This window comes from Ochotona curzoniae, unplaced genomic scaffold, assembly GCF_017591425.1.
Source record: "Ochotona curzoniae isolate NIBS_2020 unplaced genomic scaffold, NIBS_Ocur_1.0 contig_2688, whole genome shotgun sequence".
In the NCBI taxonomy this organism is placed as follows: Eukaryota; Metazoa; Chordata; class Mammalia; order Lagomorpha; family Ochotonidae; genus Ochotona; species Ochotona curzoniae.
Window position 1 is genome coordinate 19509583 of NW_024465553.1, and position 19181 is coordinate 19528763.

General features: G+C 41.7%; 1 protein-coding gene across 3 annotated transcripts in view; it reads right to left on the reverse strand.

The window, feature by feature from the left end:
* Nucleotides 1–19181, reverse strand: part of SIPA1L1 (signal induced proliferation associated 1 like 1) — a 291662-nt gene that overhangs the window by 245571 nt on the left and 26910 nt on the right. For all 3 annotated transcript variants that reach the window (XM_040975354.1, XM_040975356.1, XM_040975355.1), the window contains exon 2: nt 12096–12186. The gene's annotated coding sequence lies outside the window, so the exon portion shown is untranslated. The remainder of the gene's footprint in view (nt 1–12095; nt 12187–19181) is intronic.

Consider the following 19181-nt stretch of genomic DNA (forward strand, 5'->3'; position numbering starts at 1 on the left):
GTGGCACGTTAGTGAGAAGCTGTACCAGAAGCAGAGGAGCTGGGACTCGGCCAGCTGCTGTGTTCTTCACGGATGGGCACTCAGTAGTTGCTATTCAATGAGTGCACCCTTTAATTAAATCAGTAACAGGCTAGAGCTTCTCACATTGGTGTAACATCCATAAAGTGATATTTTTTCTCTTAACCAAAAACCCTTACCCAGAGAGAAAACATGAGAGCAATCTCATACAGCTCTCTATCTTTCGTGACTCCTAATAAGGGAGGGGAACAAAATGGGTGTTCCTAAGGCTACTGATAACTCCAAAACTGGATCACCTTTATATAACTGCTGTGCAAACATCTCTCACTTTTCTTAAACACAATCTAAGCTTAAGCATGTTCAGGCTATTGATCTTTTCTGTTATATATTTACAAAAGGGGGACAATGTTTCCACACAACAGCTTAAGCCAATGCCTCCCAGGCCAGTACCCCTTACAGGAGCAGCTTTAGTCCTTGTTGCTCCAACTTTTGATCCAGCTTCTTGCTCATGTACCCGAGATAGTCTTAGTCCAATGGAGTGCTAGTCTCCAGATAAACTGAGCCCACATACTGAAGGCACATGACATCTCAAGATACAAGTATGCATGGATTTCAAAACTGTTTCATAAAGAAAAAATTCCTCTTAATTCCATTTTCACAAACTTTTAAAAATACTTTTATAACTTCTTTACTGATAACACAGGCACTTCAGAAGAGTCTAAAAGCATCTGCACACTTGAGCTTGAGCATGAACCACTTACAGGTCTCTAAGTTCCTAAACACGCCTATGTAACAGCACTTAGACAGCTGTCTAGTCAACTTTCATGCAGGACTGAATCTGGACTATCATACAAGGCACAGGATAAATGTTACACCATGAGTACTCAAATGAATTATTTAAAATGGCCATTTCAATTTACAAAGACTCAATATAGCAATATACTCAATATACCACCTTTACACAAAATAGCTGGGGAAACAAGATGGCAGAATAGAGGAAGGAAACATTTAAACAGACGGAAAATCATTAGCCAGCATGAAGCAGAGAGGGAGCAATCCCTGGAAATACGAGAGGACATGGCAATGGCAGATGAGCACCTGGAGCTCCGTGGCCATGGGGAGGCAGCAACAACAGTGAAGCAGTGTTGCAGTGACCAGATAGCCCAGCAGTGGTCGGGCATCAGCGATCAGAGCTCCTCCACTGGCCAGGTGGGAAGGGGAGTTTGCCAGAAACTCAGGAGGTGAACACAGGCACAGAACTGGCCATGCTGATTTGCTTGATTTAACTATGAGCAAAGCAGACCACCAGAGCCCAAACAGGCAGGTGCAGGAACAAGGTGGATTTCATGGCCCATGGCCACCAGTGCCACATTGGGCACCATTTTGTGTACTGAGGAAAGGGCTGAGAGGCTGGAGGCACATCAGCCAGCTGCACATGCGTTTAGCCAGGAGGAGTGAACTCATTTCCAGCTCAATGGCATCCTATACATGCCATCCAGGATAGGTTCATGTGGCCCCCACACCTAACAAACAGCAGACACAAACTTCCACATCGCTCAACATTTTATGTACTGCGTAACATCACAGAGGGTGGAGGAACAACAGTAAGCTCCACACGCACTAAGCTGAGAGAGAACCCACTTCTGGCTCAACACACTGTATTGGCCCCAAAGGAAGACAGTATCAACTTGGTATCCTGCAGGTCCAGTAGCTTTCAGGCCTAATGGCCAGCAGACCCAGACCCCCACCAGAGCCACATCAGGCACCATTCTGCATACTGAGAAAAAGCCTGTGGGGCTGAAAGACTACAGTAAGATGCACAGGTGCTGAGCCAGGAGAGAACTGACTTCCAGCTCAACACACTGCACTGGTCTCACAGGGAAAATAGTATCAACTTGGCATCCTCCGGGTTCCACCCAAAGTCTGTCTGGGTGCCTTCAGATCTACTGACCAGCAGGTTTTAGCAAAACCACCAATGCTGACAACCAGTGGTTTAGGACAGCTGGCATTACAGAAAGAATACAAGATTTCAAATGGGTTAAACATACATTTTCTATTTACTTTGTATACAAAAGCTAATACAGGATTGGTGTTCATTATCCTAAATATTTAGGTGAGCAGAAAGGGTGTTAATCAAAAGGCTTACTGTGAATAAACTTATAACATCCACTCACAATGAAAAGAGGAGACGCTTACCTCTATTGTGACAAGAGAACGACAGAAAAGAAAAATAGGAGATAGAGAGGATACAGATATACTAAAAAAATTCACAAAGACAGAAATGCAACGTGCAACCGCAAACTGGAAACTGGAAACTGTTAAAGCCTAACTGGGAACTGTGGAGAGGAGGTCACCAGGAGGGAGCCAAGAGGAAGGACACAGAGCTTCTCAGCAAGTGGGGCAGAGTGCTCCCACCGGAACCGGGGTCAAGAACAGCCAAGAGGTCAGAGGTCGGAGGTCGGAGGCCAGACAGGAGCTTGGGGAGCTTCTCAAACAGTAAGACAGAATGTTACGTACTAAAAGTAACCTGTTATCCTTCTAAAAGGGGCAGATCCTAAAGGAAGCACAACCATTGTGACTGATACAAACTCAAAATACATGAAGCAAAACCAGACACAGCTAAGGGACAATGACACTGTTAACACTGGACTTCAACATTTTGCCTCAGCAAATGACTCGATGAAACAAAAACACACTAATTAGTAAAGAGCTTGAATATTTAAACATTATCAACTACTTTAACCTAACTCTATTCCAAGAATACGTATTTCTTCCAGATATATTTAATGCATTTACCGTAACAGTCTACTTGGTGTGCTATACACAACATTCAACAAATTTTAAAAGACTGAAATCCCACAAAGTATATCCTCTGATCATAACAGACTCAAGTTAGAAATCAGTAGCCACATGCTATTGAGGAAAATCCCCAAACTTGGGGATTAAATCCCCAGAGTTCACATGTCAATAATAAAGTTAAAATGGAAACTAAAAAAAGCATACAAAAATGAATGGGATATATCTAAAACAAGGGCTTGGGAGGAATTTTATAATTTTAAGTGTTTAACGTTAAAGAAAAAAAAATCAGATCTACAATAATTACCTACCCTTAAAAAAATTGCAAACTAAAACCAAAATACAAATTCAGAAAGCCAAAAGCTTTCTTTTAAAAAAGTAAATAAAGCTGAGGACTTCTAGTTAAGTCAATCATGACATAAAGACATTAATATTAGAAATGGAACATATACCAGGGAGCCTATAGACATTTCTGCAAGGTGACAGTAAGAATACATTATATGCCAAAAAAAAAATCAAAAATTTGTACAAAATGGATGAACTTCCAAAATAGACCCTACCAACAATGACACATGTTAGAAAAAAAGAATCTAGATGGCTCTCTATCATTTAAAGAAATTTAATCTGTTATCAAAATTATTCCAGAAATGAAAATTCCAAGTCCAGACGGTTTCACTAATGAACTTTATCAAACACTCAAGCAAGAGGTAACACCAGCCCTGGGCAAACAAAGAGGGTCACACCCAACTCCTCTTGTAAGACCACCACAATATTAACACCAAAACACCCGAGAGGCACAGCAACAAATTTAGAGACCAGGACCCTTCATTAATATAACCACCAAAATCCTCTACCCAAATTGTAGCAAGTCCAGAACACTTAAAAATGTTCATCTCATGAGGAAGTATCTAATAATGTGAGATTATGCTAATAATGCAAGATTAACATTGAAAAATCAATTAGTATAATACCTTACATGAACAGATGAAAGGAAAACCCAGAAAAAGTTCAATTAAGTACAAAAATGCATTTAATGAAATTCAACAGTCATTCATAACCGTTTTAAAACTTTTTGGCAAGTGTTGTGCAGTATCAGATTAAACTGTCATTTGGAATGTCCACATTGGCCACAGTGCCTCTGTTTCCAATTCAGTTTTCTGCTAACGGTGCACCCCAAGCAGACTTTTACCACATTCTACCGCAAAGAAAACCTTCAAGGCTGTTTCTTGAAGACGGTGGATTCAGGTCACAACAGATTGGCTGGACACATTCCTGCAGTGACCTCCTCTCAGACTCTGCACATTAACAGCAACCTCGTTTTCAGAAGTCAAAAATCTCTTCAATTTCCGTTCATCAAGAGGAACACATATAACATACATGAAAATCTGGTGAGCTCACCCAGCCACTTTCCGCCACCTAATGAACCATTCAGAATTGCTTACAAACTCTAGCATTTGCCACTCTGTTATTCAGACAGCTAGGTTTGAGGGGTGGGGGGTCACAAGATAACCTTCCACCTGACTTGCACAATCCAAAATAAACTGCTTTCTGCTTACAGTTCAAAGTATTGTCTTCAGGTTTCCACTGGCACGTATAAGAACAAGAACCCCTAAGTACTCGGCCCAAGAACATCAGCAGAAAGGCAGCCAAGGCGTAGCGAGGATTTTTCTCTTGAGCCATCTACTTCTTCCCTAACTGCTGTTTCATTTGAACATTACTTTGCTAAAAACAAAATTTAAGTTACAAATGCGCACTTTCAGTAAAAATGTGTCATGTTCGACCACAGAGCATTTTTAACTGCATTTGATTTGTTTAACCAAGTTAACAAGGTTGCTATGAATGAAAGACACAAGCAATGCTAACCATTAACAAAAAGTTGAAACTCCCACTGAAACAGGTGAGTCCTATATCAAATATAATGAATTTCTTTCAAGTACCACAAATGGCAAACAAATGAACTTTTTGAAAATATTTACATTGGTCTTAACACATATATAACATATCCTGAAGGCCCTTCTATCCACTATCATAGGCATTCTACTCCATTTCTTCAGCTCCCTGCTGTAACATGAAATACACACCTTTGGCACAGTAGCTGAGACACAGCTTGGGGTGAATGCATCCCATGTCAGAATTGGTGGGTTCAATTCATCAGCTCTGCTCCCAACTGCAGCTCAAATAGTTGGGCCCCTGCCACCCCCATTAAAGATCCAGACAGAGTTTCTGGCTCTTGCTTCATCTCTCCCTCTTAAAATAACATTTTAACACATTCCGTTAGACACTAGGTGGGAGACTATCCGGAAACCCTGGAAAACCACTCAGTTCATGTAATCAGAAAGATCCTAATTATATACTAATGCAACTTGCCTAAGCGACATGCAGGAAAACCGTACAAATGGTTTTTGGAGTAGATCCCTTCCTATCCACAAATGCTGCCTGAAGATGTATGTGACCACACACTCATCCCTGCATCTCTAAAACGTAATCTGTGATGATGCAATTCAACATTACAATCACCCCAGGCCACGCTGTGTTCCGAAAATGTGCTTATGGTCATATCCTGCCAAACAACCATAATACCACTAAACCTAGGTTCAACCACTGCTTGAATGAACTTGTCAGGATTACACTGAAATACAAATGTAGAACAAGTACTAGTCAAAGGAATGTGATGTTGATACATTTAATTAAGAGGAAAAAATTAAAGAGTCCATACAGCAAAACTTATGTGTGCTTTTGAATCCTTTAAGTTAGAAATTTGCCTTTAGAATAAAAGAAAAATATAACAAATTACAAATTTCAGAGAAAGAAGTTAATTCCTCTATATAGCAGAGAATGCCAATCACAGAGGCAGCCAGTCCCAAGTAGGTGGCATTAAGACATAATATTATAGGGCCTGAAGTCCTCACTTTAAACGTGGCAGGATCCCATGTGGGCGCTGGTTCTAATCCCAGCAGCTCTGCTTCCCATCCAGCTCCCTGCTTGTGGCCTGGGAGAACAGTCCAGGACAGTCCAAAGCCTTGGGACCCTGTACCCACGTGGGAGACCTGGAGGAAGCTCCTGGTTCCTGGCTTTGGATCTACACAGCATTGGCCACTGCTGCCACTTGGGGAGTGAATCATCGGACGGAAGATCTTCCTCTCTGTCTCTCCTCCTCTCTCTATATCTGACTTAGTAATGAAAATAAATCTTATTTTAAAAAGGCATAATACTATATATGAACATAGCCAACTAATTTCATACTTCTGAAAACAGATGGAAAAGATAAAACTTCGTTCAAAAAACTGCCATTGCCCTTAATTTGATCAGACTCCAAGCATATTAAAAACAACTAAAAGCCAAGACATCTCAATTGCTTCTTGTGGTCTAACCCTGCCTGCGGTGCCAGACGTAGCAGTCAGTGAACAAGTTCCTTCAGTGGGCGAGCCACTGTCAGTCTATCACCAAGCGTGCGTAGGCCAAAAGTGTTTCTGTTAAAAGTGAACACCAGGAATCTCAACTGTGGTAGGTCATGTTTTTTAACCTCTTCCTAATACAAGAATTTAGCCAGTAACTTTGAGATTTGCCTATCATACTTCAACCTAAAGATGCCAGGAGGAGACAGAGTTAAGACACTACTGTGTGGGTGCCAAACCATGCCACTCAGAGCTGTTTTGTCGTCCAAGTTACAATGCAAGAGTACACAAGGAACCTGTGGAACTAGACCTTTTGTAAAACTCTTAAAACTCTGGATATGCCTACAGTTGCTTTCATCAAAGGTAAAAGATCATGTTAAAACTCACTTGCCATGAACAAATAACTTCTGGAAATGTTCTCATTACTCAAGACAAGGGGAAGCATTACTGGATTTCCATTTCCCAATTCACTGGAAGTGGATTACTACTGCTGAATGTTACTGAAAATATTTCTTACATTAATGTTACTCAGCATGTCAAATGATTCAATGCGAACTACCTAGTCTAACACCCTTTTCCCAGATTGGAAAACAGCATTATTTATCATGCTTACCCTGTTAGCTAATAAATAAAATTAAGATCAACTTTACTTAGTGGTCTTTGTCACTCCAAAATTGTTAAATACTAAACAGAATTTGCTTGTTTTTATCTAATATTAGTATGCTGCTTTATTATAAAAGTTTCCTAGGAAATGGACATTGCAAAGCATAATTTTTGTCTGCATTTGTTAAATTACCACTTGCCCCTAAAGATAACTACAAGCTATTCTGTCAAAACACAAGATATCATATCCAATCCACAATATCCTGGAAACCACTTAGCATCAGAGCTGGAAACAAGTTCTCTGACTCCTAAACCCGTAACTGACCTCAGGCAATCCACCTGATCTCCAAGTTGCCACCATCAATCTCACAAAGTTGCCCAGAAGAAATGAGACGGTGATGTATGTACAGAGTAAGTCCTTAGCACCATGCCTATTGCACATAAACACAGACGCTCAACTTATGACAAAAAGTTGTTCCAATAAATCCACCATAAATTCAAAGTCTCATAAGTCAAAAGATCACTTAACATACCTCACGTGGCATACACAGCACACTGTGGCTCGGCCATGTTTGCCCCACACGATTCTGGGGCTTGAAAGCACCTATGCTTGTTGTTACTGCCCAACATAACAGAAAAGATAAAAAATTAAAGTATGGTTTCTATCAAATATGCATCTCTTTCCCACCACTGTGAGGTTGAACTATCCATCTCAGCCAGTCTGTACCTATCCTCAGCGTGGATATCTCTGGTATGGCTGAAGGGCGAGGAAGCAGCAATCCTGTTACGGAGTTACATACCAGCCATATGCACAGCAGTTATTCTACTCAAATAGTGAATGGAGAGTGTTACAAAATTCAAACAATAAAACGCATAAATATCATGTGGGAAAGATCTCCAGAGGGGTTGACATTATGCTGCAGTGGGTTAAGCTGCCACCTGAGCCACTCAGCTTCAAGGCCTGACTGCTCTACTTCCAGTTTGTCCCTGTCAAGACACCTGCAAAACCAGTGGAGATGGCCCAACAGTTTGGGCATCTACCATGCACATGAGATACCTGTATAGAATTCCTGGCTCGGCCTCAATTATCAAAAACATCCGAAGAGTGAACCAGCAAATGGAAGATTTCAATCACTACACTTTTCAAAAAAAAAAATGTATAAAACAATAAACCAGAAAACAATCTCAACAGAGGACTAATGTATTTCACAAGAATATTTTTTTTTAATACTGTTTACATAGTTGAGAGGGAGGACCACATATGGAAGAAGGTAGTGGCACAAATGTCTTTTTTTTCTTCTCCTGTGTCATGGGAGAGAAGGGGACCGCTCATTGCTATCAAACTCTATCAGCACTCAGGGATGGGGGACAGTCCTTTAGAGACCCCAGTGTAGAGAAGAATGTTCCAAAGGTGTTGAGTGGTTTTCACAGCTGGTTTCACTGCTCCTGGGTTGAGAAAATCTTTCCAAAGTCTACTAGTTGGCAAACTCCACCTTAATTCATCCACAGACCCAGGAACATGCTGTTAGCCTGACCGGGAGAACTGTCCAACCTGTTCTGCTTTCTATCCTCTGATCGCCAGTCAACATCCTTTGCTGACCTAGTTGAGCTAGTTGCCATGTCCCCCATGTACATTTGGACATGCTGTCTGTCCACTGCACACGCATCAGCAACTGAGAAGGCCTAGTCCCAAAATACTCAAAGGTCAGACCATACATCCTGTAATTTCCTAGAGTGGCCATGGCCTTCAAAAGAATATTGTAAAGTCTTAGCTATGATTCTCAGGACTGGCACTGTGGTGCGGCAGGTAAAGCCTACACGTGCAATGCAGCATCCCATATGCACCTGGTTAGAGTCCCAGCTGCTCTACTGCCAACCTAGCTGCCACCTGATGGAATGGCCTGTGAAGCCAGCACAAGATGACCCAAGCACTTGGGCCTCTGCCACCCACACAGGAGACAGGGAAAAGACTCCTGACTTCCACTTGGCTTAGCCCTGGCCATCTGGGGAGAGAACCAGTGAAGAGAAAATCAATTCATATTCTAACTTTCAAAATTAATACTTTTTTAAAAAAAGATATGATTTCCTATGGAAGACATTAATTCCTTCACCCCTAATATCTTGGAAATAAGTCTTTCAGTTAGAATTAGCATGTTTTAGTAAGAAAAAGCCAAAAAGTCCATTTCCATTTATGTATGTATTTTTAAAATTAAAAACAGGCTATGTGTCCATCAGTGTGAGTTTATGAAAATTGTATGGTTATTAAAAGAACTAGAACAATTTAGATTTCCTAATATGGAATCATCTAAGACATGTTTACTTGAAAAAACAAGGCACAATCAGATTCTGTGTTAAGACAAAACTATATTAAGTGCACAACCAAGATTGGAAGCATGCAACTAACAGTGACTTGCAGGTTTTATTCTGCATGATTCTCTTGCTATCTATTTCAGTAAGACTACATTTTACTTGTGTAACTTACGAAAGCCAAGGAAAACAAGAACACCCAAAAGCCAAGGAAAACTGAATTTTAAAAAGCTATTTTTAGTATGTAAGCTTCTTTGGCATTATCCAATTAGACAGTTATAATGGAGTTCTAGATTTTAAGTAATATTTTTACTTTACAAGTGAGAATAGGGATCAGTATTGTAGTATAGCGGGTAAGCTGCCACCAGCAATGCCAGCATCACATATGGGTGCTAGCTTTGTTCCAGTTGCTCCACTTCTGATCCAGCTTCCTGCTAACAACCTGGAAAAAGCAATGGAAGACGGCCCAAGTGGTTGTGCCCCTGAGATTAAGTGGAAGATTCAGAAGAAATTAATGGTTCCTGCCTTCAGCCTGGCACATCCTTGTTGTTGTGGCTACCCAGGAATGGATTAGCAGACAGAAAATCCCTGTCTCTCCCGCTAACACTGACTTTCAAGTAAAGAAACACATGTTTAAGAGAAGGAAAAAAAGAGAAGGGGGCAGGGGAAGAGGAAGGAAAAGAAAAACAGGTATCTGCACTGTGGCATAGTGTATGAAGCCTCCACCTGAAGGGTTGGCATTGGTTCTAGTCCCAGCTGCTACACTTCCAATCCAGCTCCCAGCAAAGTATGGTCCAAGTCCTTTGGGCCTCTGTTCACACCTGCAAACACCTGGAGGTAGCTCCCACATCCTGGCTTTGGTCTGACCCAACTCTGGCCGCTGGGGCCATTTAGAAATGAGGCAGCAGATGAAGATCTGTCTCTCCTTTTATTGCTATGCCTTTCCAATAAATACAAATAAATCTTTTTTAAAAAGTGAAAACAGGGTCCAACACCTGTGCTACATACTAATGGTTGAAATGAGAATGATGCAAGAATATAAGGGATTTTCAAAAGCTCACAGAAAATGCATGTTCTTATGTAAAAACTGTGTGGATCTCAAATTTAAACTTGCACCTAAGTTAACATCTTTCATCCCATTTCTTCATGGACTTTTTGAAGACCCTTCACATATGGGAAAGCTCCTTATAAACAAAATGTCTTACAAAATTACTCATGTATTCAGACATGCAGTCACTCTGAGTGCCAGAGAGCTGCTCAGTCAGGACAGAGGGCGGAGGCACAAGTCCCAAGACTTGAGCGGTGAGAAAAACTAAGCCAGAGCCCAGGAATTACCATGACCAAGAGTCACCTTTGAGGCTAGGGGAATAGAAAATAAATCAGAGGGGGCCAGGCCTGGGGTAGGTGAATGCATGAGGAGCCGGGAATGTTCTGTATCATCACTGCGGTGAAAAACTACACACATTCAAAATCAAAATCCGCCACAAACCCTATGCTAAGATGGCAGATTTTCACTGTACAGAAATTACACCTCAATAAATCCTTCAAAATTACCATTACTGGCAATTTACGCCCTCATTCTCTCAAGCGTATGTCTTTCAGATTATGACAATGTCATCACTTGCATCTGAGGAATGCATACTTACATTTTCATGTTCACATTTTGTCTCCATTTTAATTACTGATATACTGAATAGTGATGGCTATAATACTGGGACAGTGGGGTGCTCACTCAAGTCTGCAATCACATTTAACAACATAGGTGTTCTGAGACCAAACAGCTTGAAAGCCACTGCTTAGGAAGAAGGGGAGGACCCTAAGAGTTCTAACCAGGGCACAACATCAAGAAGAGGAACGCAAAGGGTATGATTATAGGGTCACACAGCATCCATCTTTTGTTATAAATCCCAGCCACCTTATCTCTAGTGGCATGCTAGCTACCATTACATTAAAGTTTGTGAACAAATATCTGCCATCTGGCAACACAGGAAAAAGAATCTGCTATGGGAATTGTAATACATTACTAAAAATGGTTTTTGGTTTATTCAATTGCCACTGTCCCTCTCCCAAAGGATATCAATAATTTAAAATTGACTTTTTACATATTTCAAACCTGAAAAGAAACCATGCTAAAGTAAAAAAGCTAATTAAGAAATGACTTATTATCTCATGATCAATTAGGCAAATTCCATAATTACTTTAAAAGCATGTTATTTCATATCTGAAACACACTTTCAACTACTACATACTACAGAGTTGAAACGAGGGTCAACGCAAGAATATGAGGGATTTTCCAAGAGTTCATAGAAATCACGCTTTATAGAAACACTGTGAAATCTAATCATGTATCCAGAAACACAATGACAATCACCACTGAGCAGCTATTCTACATAATCCAGGGTGGGGAGACAGGGGGTATTCAGTTTTCAATGGACAATTCTCCCTCCTCCTGGGAAAAACTCATTTTGAAATTACTAACCCTATACAGTTAAAATTATTTTTCATTACCAATCTTTCTCTGTTAACTTTTCCATGTCTGATTATCGATTTTTCTGTTAACTTTTCCATGTCCAACCTATTAAAGTATTTTGGTATGCCACAGCAAGAGAACTTATTCTTAAAAGCTATGCAGGTCTTGAAGCTTTACATACATGGGTGGTTGGGTACACAGACTGACAGATTAGTCAATTGGACATGAGATAGTGGATGAGCTAAACTCAGTTTTCTAAACAACTTTTTAAATAAACCTTTTTTGTTTGTATATGTGTTAACACCATTATATATTATTTCTCCAATTGTCCTAAACAGCCAACCCCAGTGTAATCACTTGCAAATACCAAACAGATGCAAGTCTAGAGAATTTAGCTGGCCACCTTTTTAATAACTTACCTATATTTCTATTCCAGAAGTATGGTGAACGACTTTTGCCCAATAACTGCTTGTTTATTATTAACAGAAATCAAATTAGACCCTTACCTGATTGTGTAGTTCTTTTGATTCTTCTTATAAAAATCTTGGAAATCAGGTCACATTCAGCATTATGGGAGACTCAATTCTGAAGTTTCACCTGTGGATTGAAAAAAGGGAAAATAATTGCAAATACATGCACAATATCTATAAAAACATCAATCTCACCAAAGATTGAATTTCCCAACACTTGTGAAAGCCACATGGTAGCTGCAGGAAACCTGCTGTGACTCAAATCCAAAATGGAAGACGTGGGTGGTTCTTCCTGTCTCACCATTAAGAGCAACCAATCGCCTGGGAGGTTTCCACACACCCTCAGCTCAAACCCTAGCCTCCCATCTGCTCCGACACTGCCACACCTTAGTGAAATCCAAAAGGGATGAAAGCCCTCTTCAGTCTCAAAGTAAGCCAGTAAGGGAAGCTTTGGCTTACTCTTTCTGAACCATATTTGAGCAAATCCAAATCTAATTTTTTAACACGCAAAGCTAAGCCACAAAATAATGCAAACTCTAAAGCTATCTATGACTTTGGAGCTGTTGATCTCTTTAAAAACGTGACAAACTAATCTCCTAGGCACTACACTCGAATGTGCAGCAGAGGCTTGCAGCCCAGCTACCTTACCCGGGGTGGCATCTCTTCCCCTCCCACACGGCACTCACCATTTGCCAAGATGTGCCTGCCAACACACACCATATTAGAACTTCTAAACATGACTGCCAGAAAGAGATAGGAATCTAGTAATTCTACAGTGTATTTTTGCATTTCAACCTAGAGCTAGTAAACTAGCAGCACAGACTTTTAGAAAACACAACATACAACAGCATGCCTGCAGTGAGAAAAAAAGACCACCAACAGGATAAGAGAATGGTCAAACAATCACACATGAACTGTGTCCTTCCATCAATGGGAAACCTTTGAATAAAAGGACAATAAAAATTCAGAAGGCTGCTTCCAACACTAATGTAAGGACTCCAAGTGGCAAACAGCTCAGGACAGCAACTGCCAGTTCCCCTCAGACTCCAGGACCGACCTCAAACTTCACCTTCCAGGAAGCCGACGTAGTTCACACATCCTACCAGACTCATGCCCTTCCCCAGTGATTACCAGAAGGTACACCCGGACGATTCTTTGCCTTGGTGGTCACACAGCAACAGAAAAACCTACTACACCAAGCAACAGTGACCTCACATGCACACCTCAAAAAAATGAAAGAAGAAAATCTAAGGGGCAGGCATTCGGTCAAGCAGTGAGGGCACCACGTGGGACATTCCTATCCCGTGTCTGAGCTTGAGTCGCAGCGTCACTCCCAGTGCCCACCCGGGGAGGCAGCAGCAATGGCTCAAGTAGGTGAGCTCCCACTGCCCACGCAGGAGAGTAAGCTGACAAAGTCCCAGTCACTGCAGGGGTAAGAGGAACAGAGCAGTGCAAAGGAGCTGTTTGTCACATGCGATCTCCGCCTTTCAAAGAAAATAAATAAAACTTTGGGAAAAAAAATCTCTCTTTTGCATCTGAATTTGAGAAACATCTTCATGGAAGTACTAAGCATATCATGAACAAATAAAAATTATCTTTTGGAGCCCAAATGTCCCAATATTCCCTACTGCCATCACACTGTCTTCAAGACCCGCTTGTGGCCAGCCCAGCGCTCTCACATCATTTCTGAACAGATATTTGTAAAAGGTTTTGTTAAAACGCAGATGCTTGATAAATATCTGACTTGCAAAAGAAACAATTTACACAAAAGGTGAAGAAGTTAAAAGCCGTTAGAGGGGAGGGGAGGTCCAGGCACCGTCACATTTTGTCCTCAGGAAAAAGGTATCTATGGATCATCTTTCTGCTTAAACTTGGTAGCTTCTAAAACCAGGAAATCCAGCAAAAAGACAACCAATCTACTAACACTAAACTTTTGGACACAGATTTATTTCCCTTTTATAATTTTCTTTACAGCTCTGACTTTTCATCACTTCTCAAATCATAAATGAATCTCTCATTATGTTCACTTTATGAACTTTCAAATAACTCCTCAAATATGCATTTTCGTAATACTAAAAAAAAACAGATGCTGATACAGAGTAAGACACATATAACTCACAGAGGATGAAATATCTATGACTTTTTTAGTTTTAAGACGAAACACAGGTTGCAAAACAAATTCACAATTTTTCTCCCTAGGTTATAATGAAATATTTATCTACCATCCCATTGATATTTCAGTGAAAATTAGTAACAAATATTAGTCTCAATCTTGCAATTAACTAGCTACATGATGTTATGTAAGCTTTAGACTTGAAGGTCACACAAAAAAGTTAGCATATCTGACTTGAAACTATTTTCTAGGTTTCTTTTTTTTTTTTAAAAGATTTATTTTTATTATTTTTATTGGAAAGGCGGATATACAGAGAGGAGAGACAGAGAGGAATGATCTTCCGTCCGATGATTCACTCCCCAAGTGAGCGCAACGGCCAATGCTATGCCAATCCGAAGCCAGGAGCCTCTTCTGGGTCTCCCACATGGGTGCAGGTTCCCAAAGCTTTGGGCTGTCCTCGACTGCTTTCCCAGGCCACAGGCAGGGAGCTGGAAGGGAAGCGGGGCTGCCGGGATAGAACCGGCGCCCATATGGGATCCCAGGCGTGCAAGGTGAGGACCTTAACCACTGTGCCACCGCGCCAGGCCCAATTTTCTAGGTTTCTTAATATGTCTCTAATACATTCCATACCATTTTTATTTTCCCTGATTTGTGAAAGTCAGACAAATTTTTAAAACACAAAAATGAGCATTTTTGCTTACCTAATGCACTAAGACTTAATAGGAGACTCCCAACAGCTTAGCCAACAAAACTCCGGAATTTTACTGGAGCCATGTTCATTAACTGAGCCCAATGTCCCATGTTCTAGGCTCTCAGAAAAGGCTTAAGTCTCATGCAACACACCATTCCATCTGGTCAACTCTGCAAAGCACAAACCAACTGCAGGCATGCCCAAGGCCATGACACACCCACCTCCCTCACCTTTCTCCTCCATATCAGGACCAGAAACCCTGAAACCTGACCTTTTGGCCACAGAGTGGACAATAAAACTTTATAAACCACTTATGTTACAAGTCAGCCATGTGCCAAGTCTGCCTGTACTCTTTATCATTTAGTTATCCAGGTTTTAATCTCTAAAGAATAGAAATTTTTTTTTTAAGAACTTATTCTACTCCACTGACACTGCATAATTTACTTTTCTTTTTTCATCTAAGTCAGGATTTTCTACTTACTGCCAAACAAGCAGAGAGACCCCAGAAACCTGTATGGAACACAATTCATGCAATTTATTTTCTTTACATGCTTATTCATGAATTTGCCATGTGCCTCGTAAGTCAATGGCAAACAACCACTGGCATGTACAGTCTGTTACATTACTAGCAGAAACCTAACAAGCAACTGCCTTTGTCAAGGTCCTACAGGCATTTAGCATTCACTCTGTGGCAAGGGGCATATACTCTTCACACTGGGGATACAAAGAGTGACAAAAGTCTTAGCCTCAATGTGCCTGAAGGAGACACATGGTAAGCAGCAAAACCAACCAGAAGACAAATAACACAGGGTACACAGCCATAATGTCAGACGGGGCAGGTGCCACTAAACAAATACGAAAGGGGAACACACAATGAATGGAGGGCAGGTAGAGACCGCAACCTTCCTAAGGGTAGGGTCAGGGTCAGGCTCGGTGGAATGGCAGCACCTACATAAAGATGGGAAGGAGATGGTAGAGTAAGGCTAGCTAAAGTTTCCCAGGAACTCAAAGCTTGCACAGACTAGGCAACCTCATGGCAAATGCTTTGGCAAAAAAGCTGTGAGCAAAGTTATGAACAACCCAAAAGAATACATGGATAGGGACAGTACTTAAGTTCCCCTGCATCTAAGAAATATATTCACTTTATCTGACAAGCAAAGAGAGGCAGACAGGCAGAGACCTTTCATCCCCTGGTTGTTTGTCCAAAGGACGGCAACAGGCAGGAGCACATCAGGCTGCAACCAGGAGGCTGGAGACCACATGGGAAGCAGGGACCCAAGCTTTTCCGTCAGCTACCACCCAGAGAGCACATGAGCAGCAGCCAGAACTCCAAGAGGCTCTCTAATATGGGATGCAGGCACTTCAAGCACTGTCTTTAACTATCGCATCAAACCTCTTCACCCTCAAGGCCTATTTTACTAACTAAAACAACATCACTTTCTTCTTTTTAGTTTTTTTTTTTTTCCTCCCTCCAACCTACTTAAGTAACTATGTATTACCTAGTCATGTGAAAGTCAGTGTTACAGAGAGAAGGCTTCCATCTGCTGGTTTACTACCCAGATGATCCCAATGGCCAGAGTCAGCAATGACCTCCCATGTGGATGCAGGAATCCAAGCACTTGATCCATCTTTCACTGCTTTCCCACATGTGGGAGCAAGGAACTGCATTAGAAGCAGAGCAGCCAGGATTTGAACAGACACCCATACAGGATGCCAGCATCAAAAGTGGCAACTTTACCTGTTAAAGCCACAAAATTGGCACCAACTTTTTTTTTCATCAAAGGCAGATTTACAGAAGAAACGGGGGAAGATCTTCCATCCGCAAGTTCACTCTCCAAATGGCCACAATGGCCATAGCTGGGCTGATCCAAAACCAGGAGCCAGGAGCTTCTTCCAGGTCTCCCATGTGGGTGCAGCAGCCCAACGAATTGGGCTATCCTCCACTGCTTTCCCAGGCCATAAACAGAGAGCTGGATGGGAACTGGAACACCCAGGATGTGAACCAGCACCCATATGGCATGAAGGTGATTAGCCAATTGAGCCATCTTGCTTTGGCTCCCCCCAACTTCAATTTTCAACTAAGCATATTCCTTGGTCTTCTCCCAAGAGATTCACTGAACTAAATACCTACTTCTGCAATTTTTTTTCCTCAAAACTCAAGAACACTTGTGCAAGTGTTTCTGACATACAAAATAGCACTAGGGGTATGCATCTGATACAGCAGTTATGACCTCATTTCAGAGGCCTGTGTCCCCTACCGGAGGCCCTGAGTTCAATACCGGCATGGATTCTGACTCCAGTTCTGCACTAATGCACACCCTGGACGGTAAGCTCTCATACCCAGGTCCCTGCCATTGATGTGGGAAGACCCTTGTGGAGTCCGGCCCTGCATGCTCAGGACTTCTGGGGAGTGAACCAGCAGATGGAAGCTCTCTGTCTCTGTTTTTCTGTCTCTGTCTGCTTTTCAAATATAATAAAAATACATTTTAAAACCTGTTTGAAATTTATACTTTTTTTTGTAAAGCATCAGTGTTACTGGGACATTCTACAGGGACACCCAGACTGTATTTATCAGGATTTAAATCCCAGTCTAGGGTCCAGCAGGTAGTGAAGCTTCTCCCTGCACCCCAACTGTGGAGCAACCTCTGCTCCCCTAGAGATCAAATGGGAGAAGACCAGATTGGGTGCAAGAGGCCTTCTCCCCAATCAGCCCTACACTATACCCTGGCCCAGATCACTTCCGGCTTACCCTGGGGGTCTCAACTGTATGAGCTTGGTCCACGAACACAGGATTTCTGAGTCCCTGCCAGCCCTGGGCCCCTCACAGAAAACAACTTCAGATCAACAGCCATTTAGGTGAGGCCACAATAATGGGTTATCTTTCAACTATACATCACAGATTATAATTAAGTTACTCTTCCAGCTAGACAACAAGTTGGCAATGGCCCTGCAATGAAGTCTCAACTCACTCCCAGATGAAGTGTCACAGGAACGGACTTTCACTGGCAGTGATATTCACCACTGACAAAAGCACACAAAACTTCCCTATCTTTGGCTTTACTTTTAACATCCTCTTAGTAGAGTACAAAGAATTCCAAAATAACAAACATAAAACTGCTGAGGTTTAAAATAACTTTTATGCACCACCTCAATTTTTACCTTTTTAAACGATGTCATTTACTTTAGTGACATAAATGTCATTTACCATCTTGCAGTACGGATGACTTACAACTGGGTGCTGTAATGAACATCAGCTATTCAGCTAGCCCCAGATCACCTTTGCTCCATCTGCCCCACAGTTCCCAACGAAGCAAAGCTCACCTTCCCTCCCAACACAGAATTAAAAAGGCAAAGCAATAAACAAACCAGGGGCAACAGGACTACCTTTCCTGTCCTCCTCCCCCTACAGTTCTGGCAGACATGCAGTCAGACTCACCACGTGGAACGTGCTCTCAGAGGGAACGACACGGAGAAAGCAGGATGGCAGAGAATGCAGTGTCTGCGCTGCTGGAAGAACACAGGGGGTGACTTCAGCTTCAACTTTTCAGTCTGAAGCATCCTGACCATGGCAGGAAAACCAGCTCCTCAGTGGGCCAGTTTCGCACAGTGGCACTGGTGACAATCTCCAGAAACAACCTACAGTCTCCTTCTTTAGCCCACCCAAAGATCTGCTAGGGCAGCTACTACCCTGAACAAATCACTTTCTGCTTACATGAACCAGAACAGAGCTTAGCATCTGTAACTAAACAGCCTACCGAATACACGCAGCAACTATTCTCTTCGTTATTTCCACACATTAAGAGCTGAGACAGCAAGAAATGCATAACACAGAGAAATGTTCCACTGTAAGCCAAGAGCTCTGCGTGTCCAACCAGGGCTCATACCCGCAATCAACACTTCGAACCTTTCCTTATATGTACTTTCCCATGAGTTTCGCCACCTCTGCCATGCAAGGAGAAGAAAATGGTTTTCGCCTAACTAATTTTCTATCAATAACGAGTCTGATGACAGTAACTTGGCAAGATATTTGAGAACAGGATATAATAAACATCACTTCATATACCAGTTGAAGTTTATGGAGAATCCTGCAGAGTTAGGTAGCATCTTCAGAATATTCCCTAACTGCAGGCAAGATGATCTAATGTTGTGTTTCAATGCCAAAAGGATCAGCATTGGGTGCCAAGGCATCACTTAATTCACAAAGCAGCAGTGAACTTTCCACTGATTTCCTCCACCCCTCAGGGTAAGGTAATCATATTAAAAACCACTGACACATCAGGTAAGAAACACAACACTATTACAAAACACCAAAGGCAGA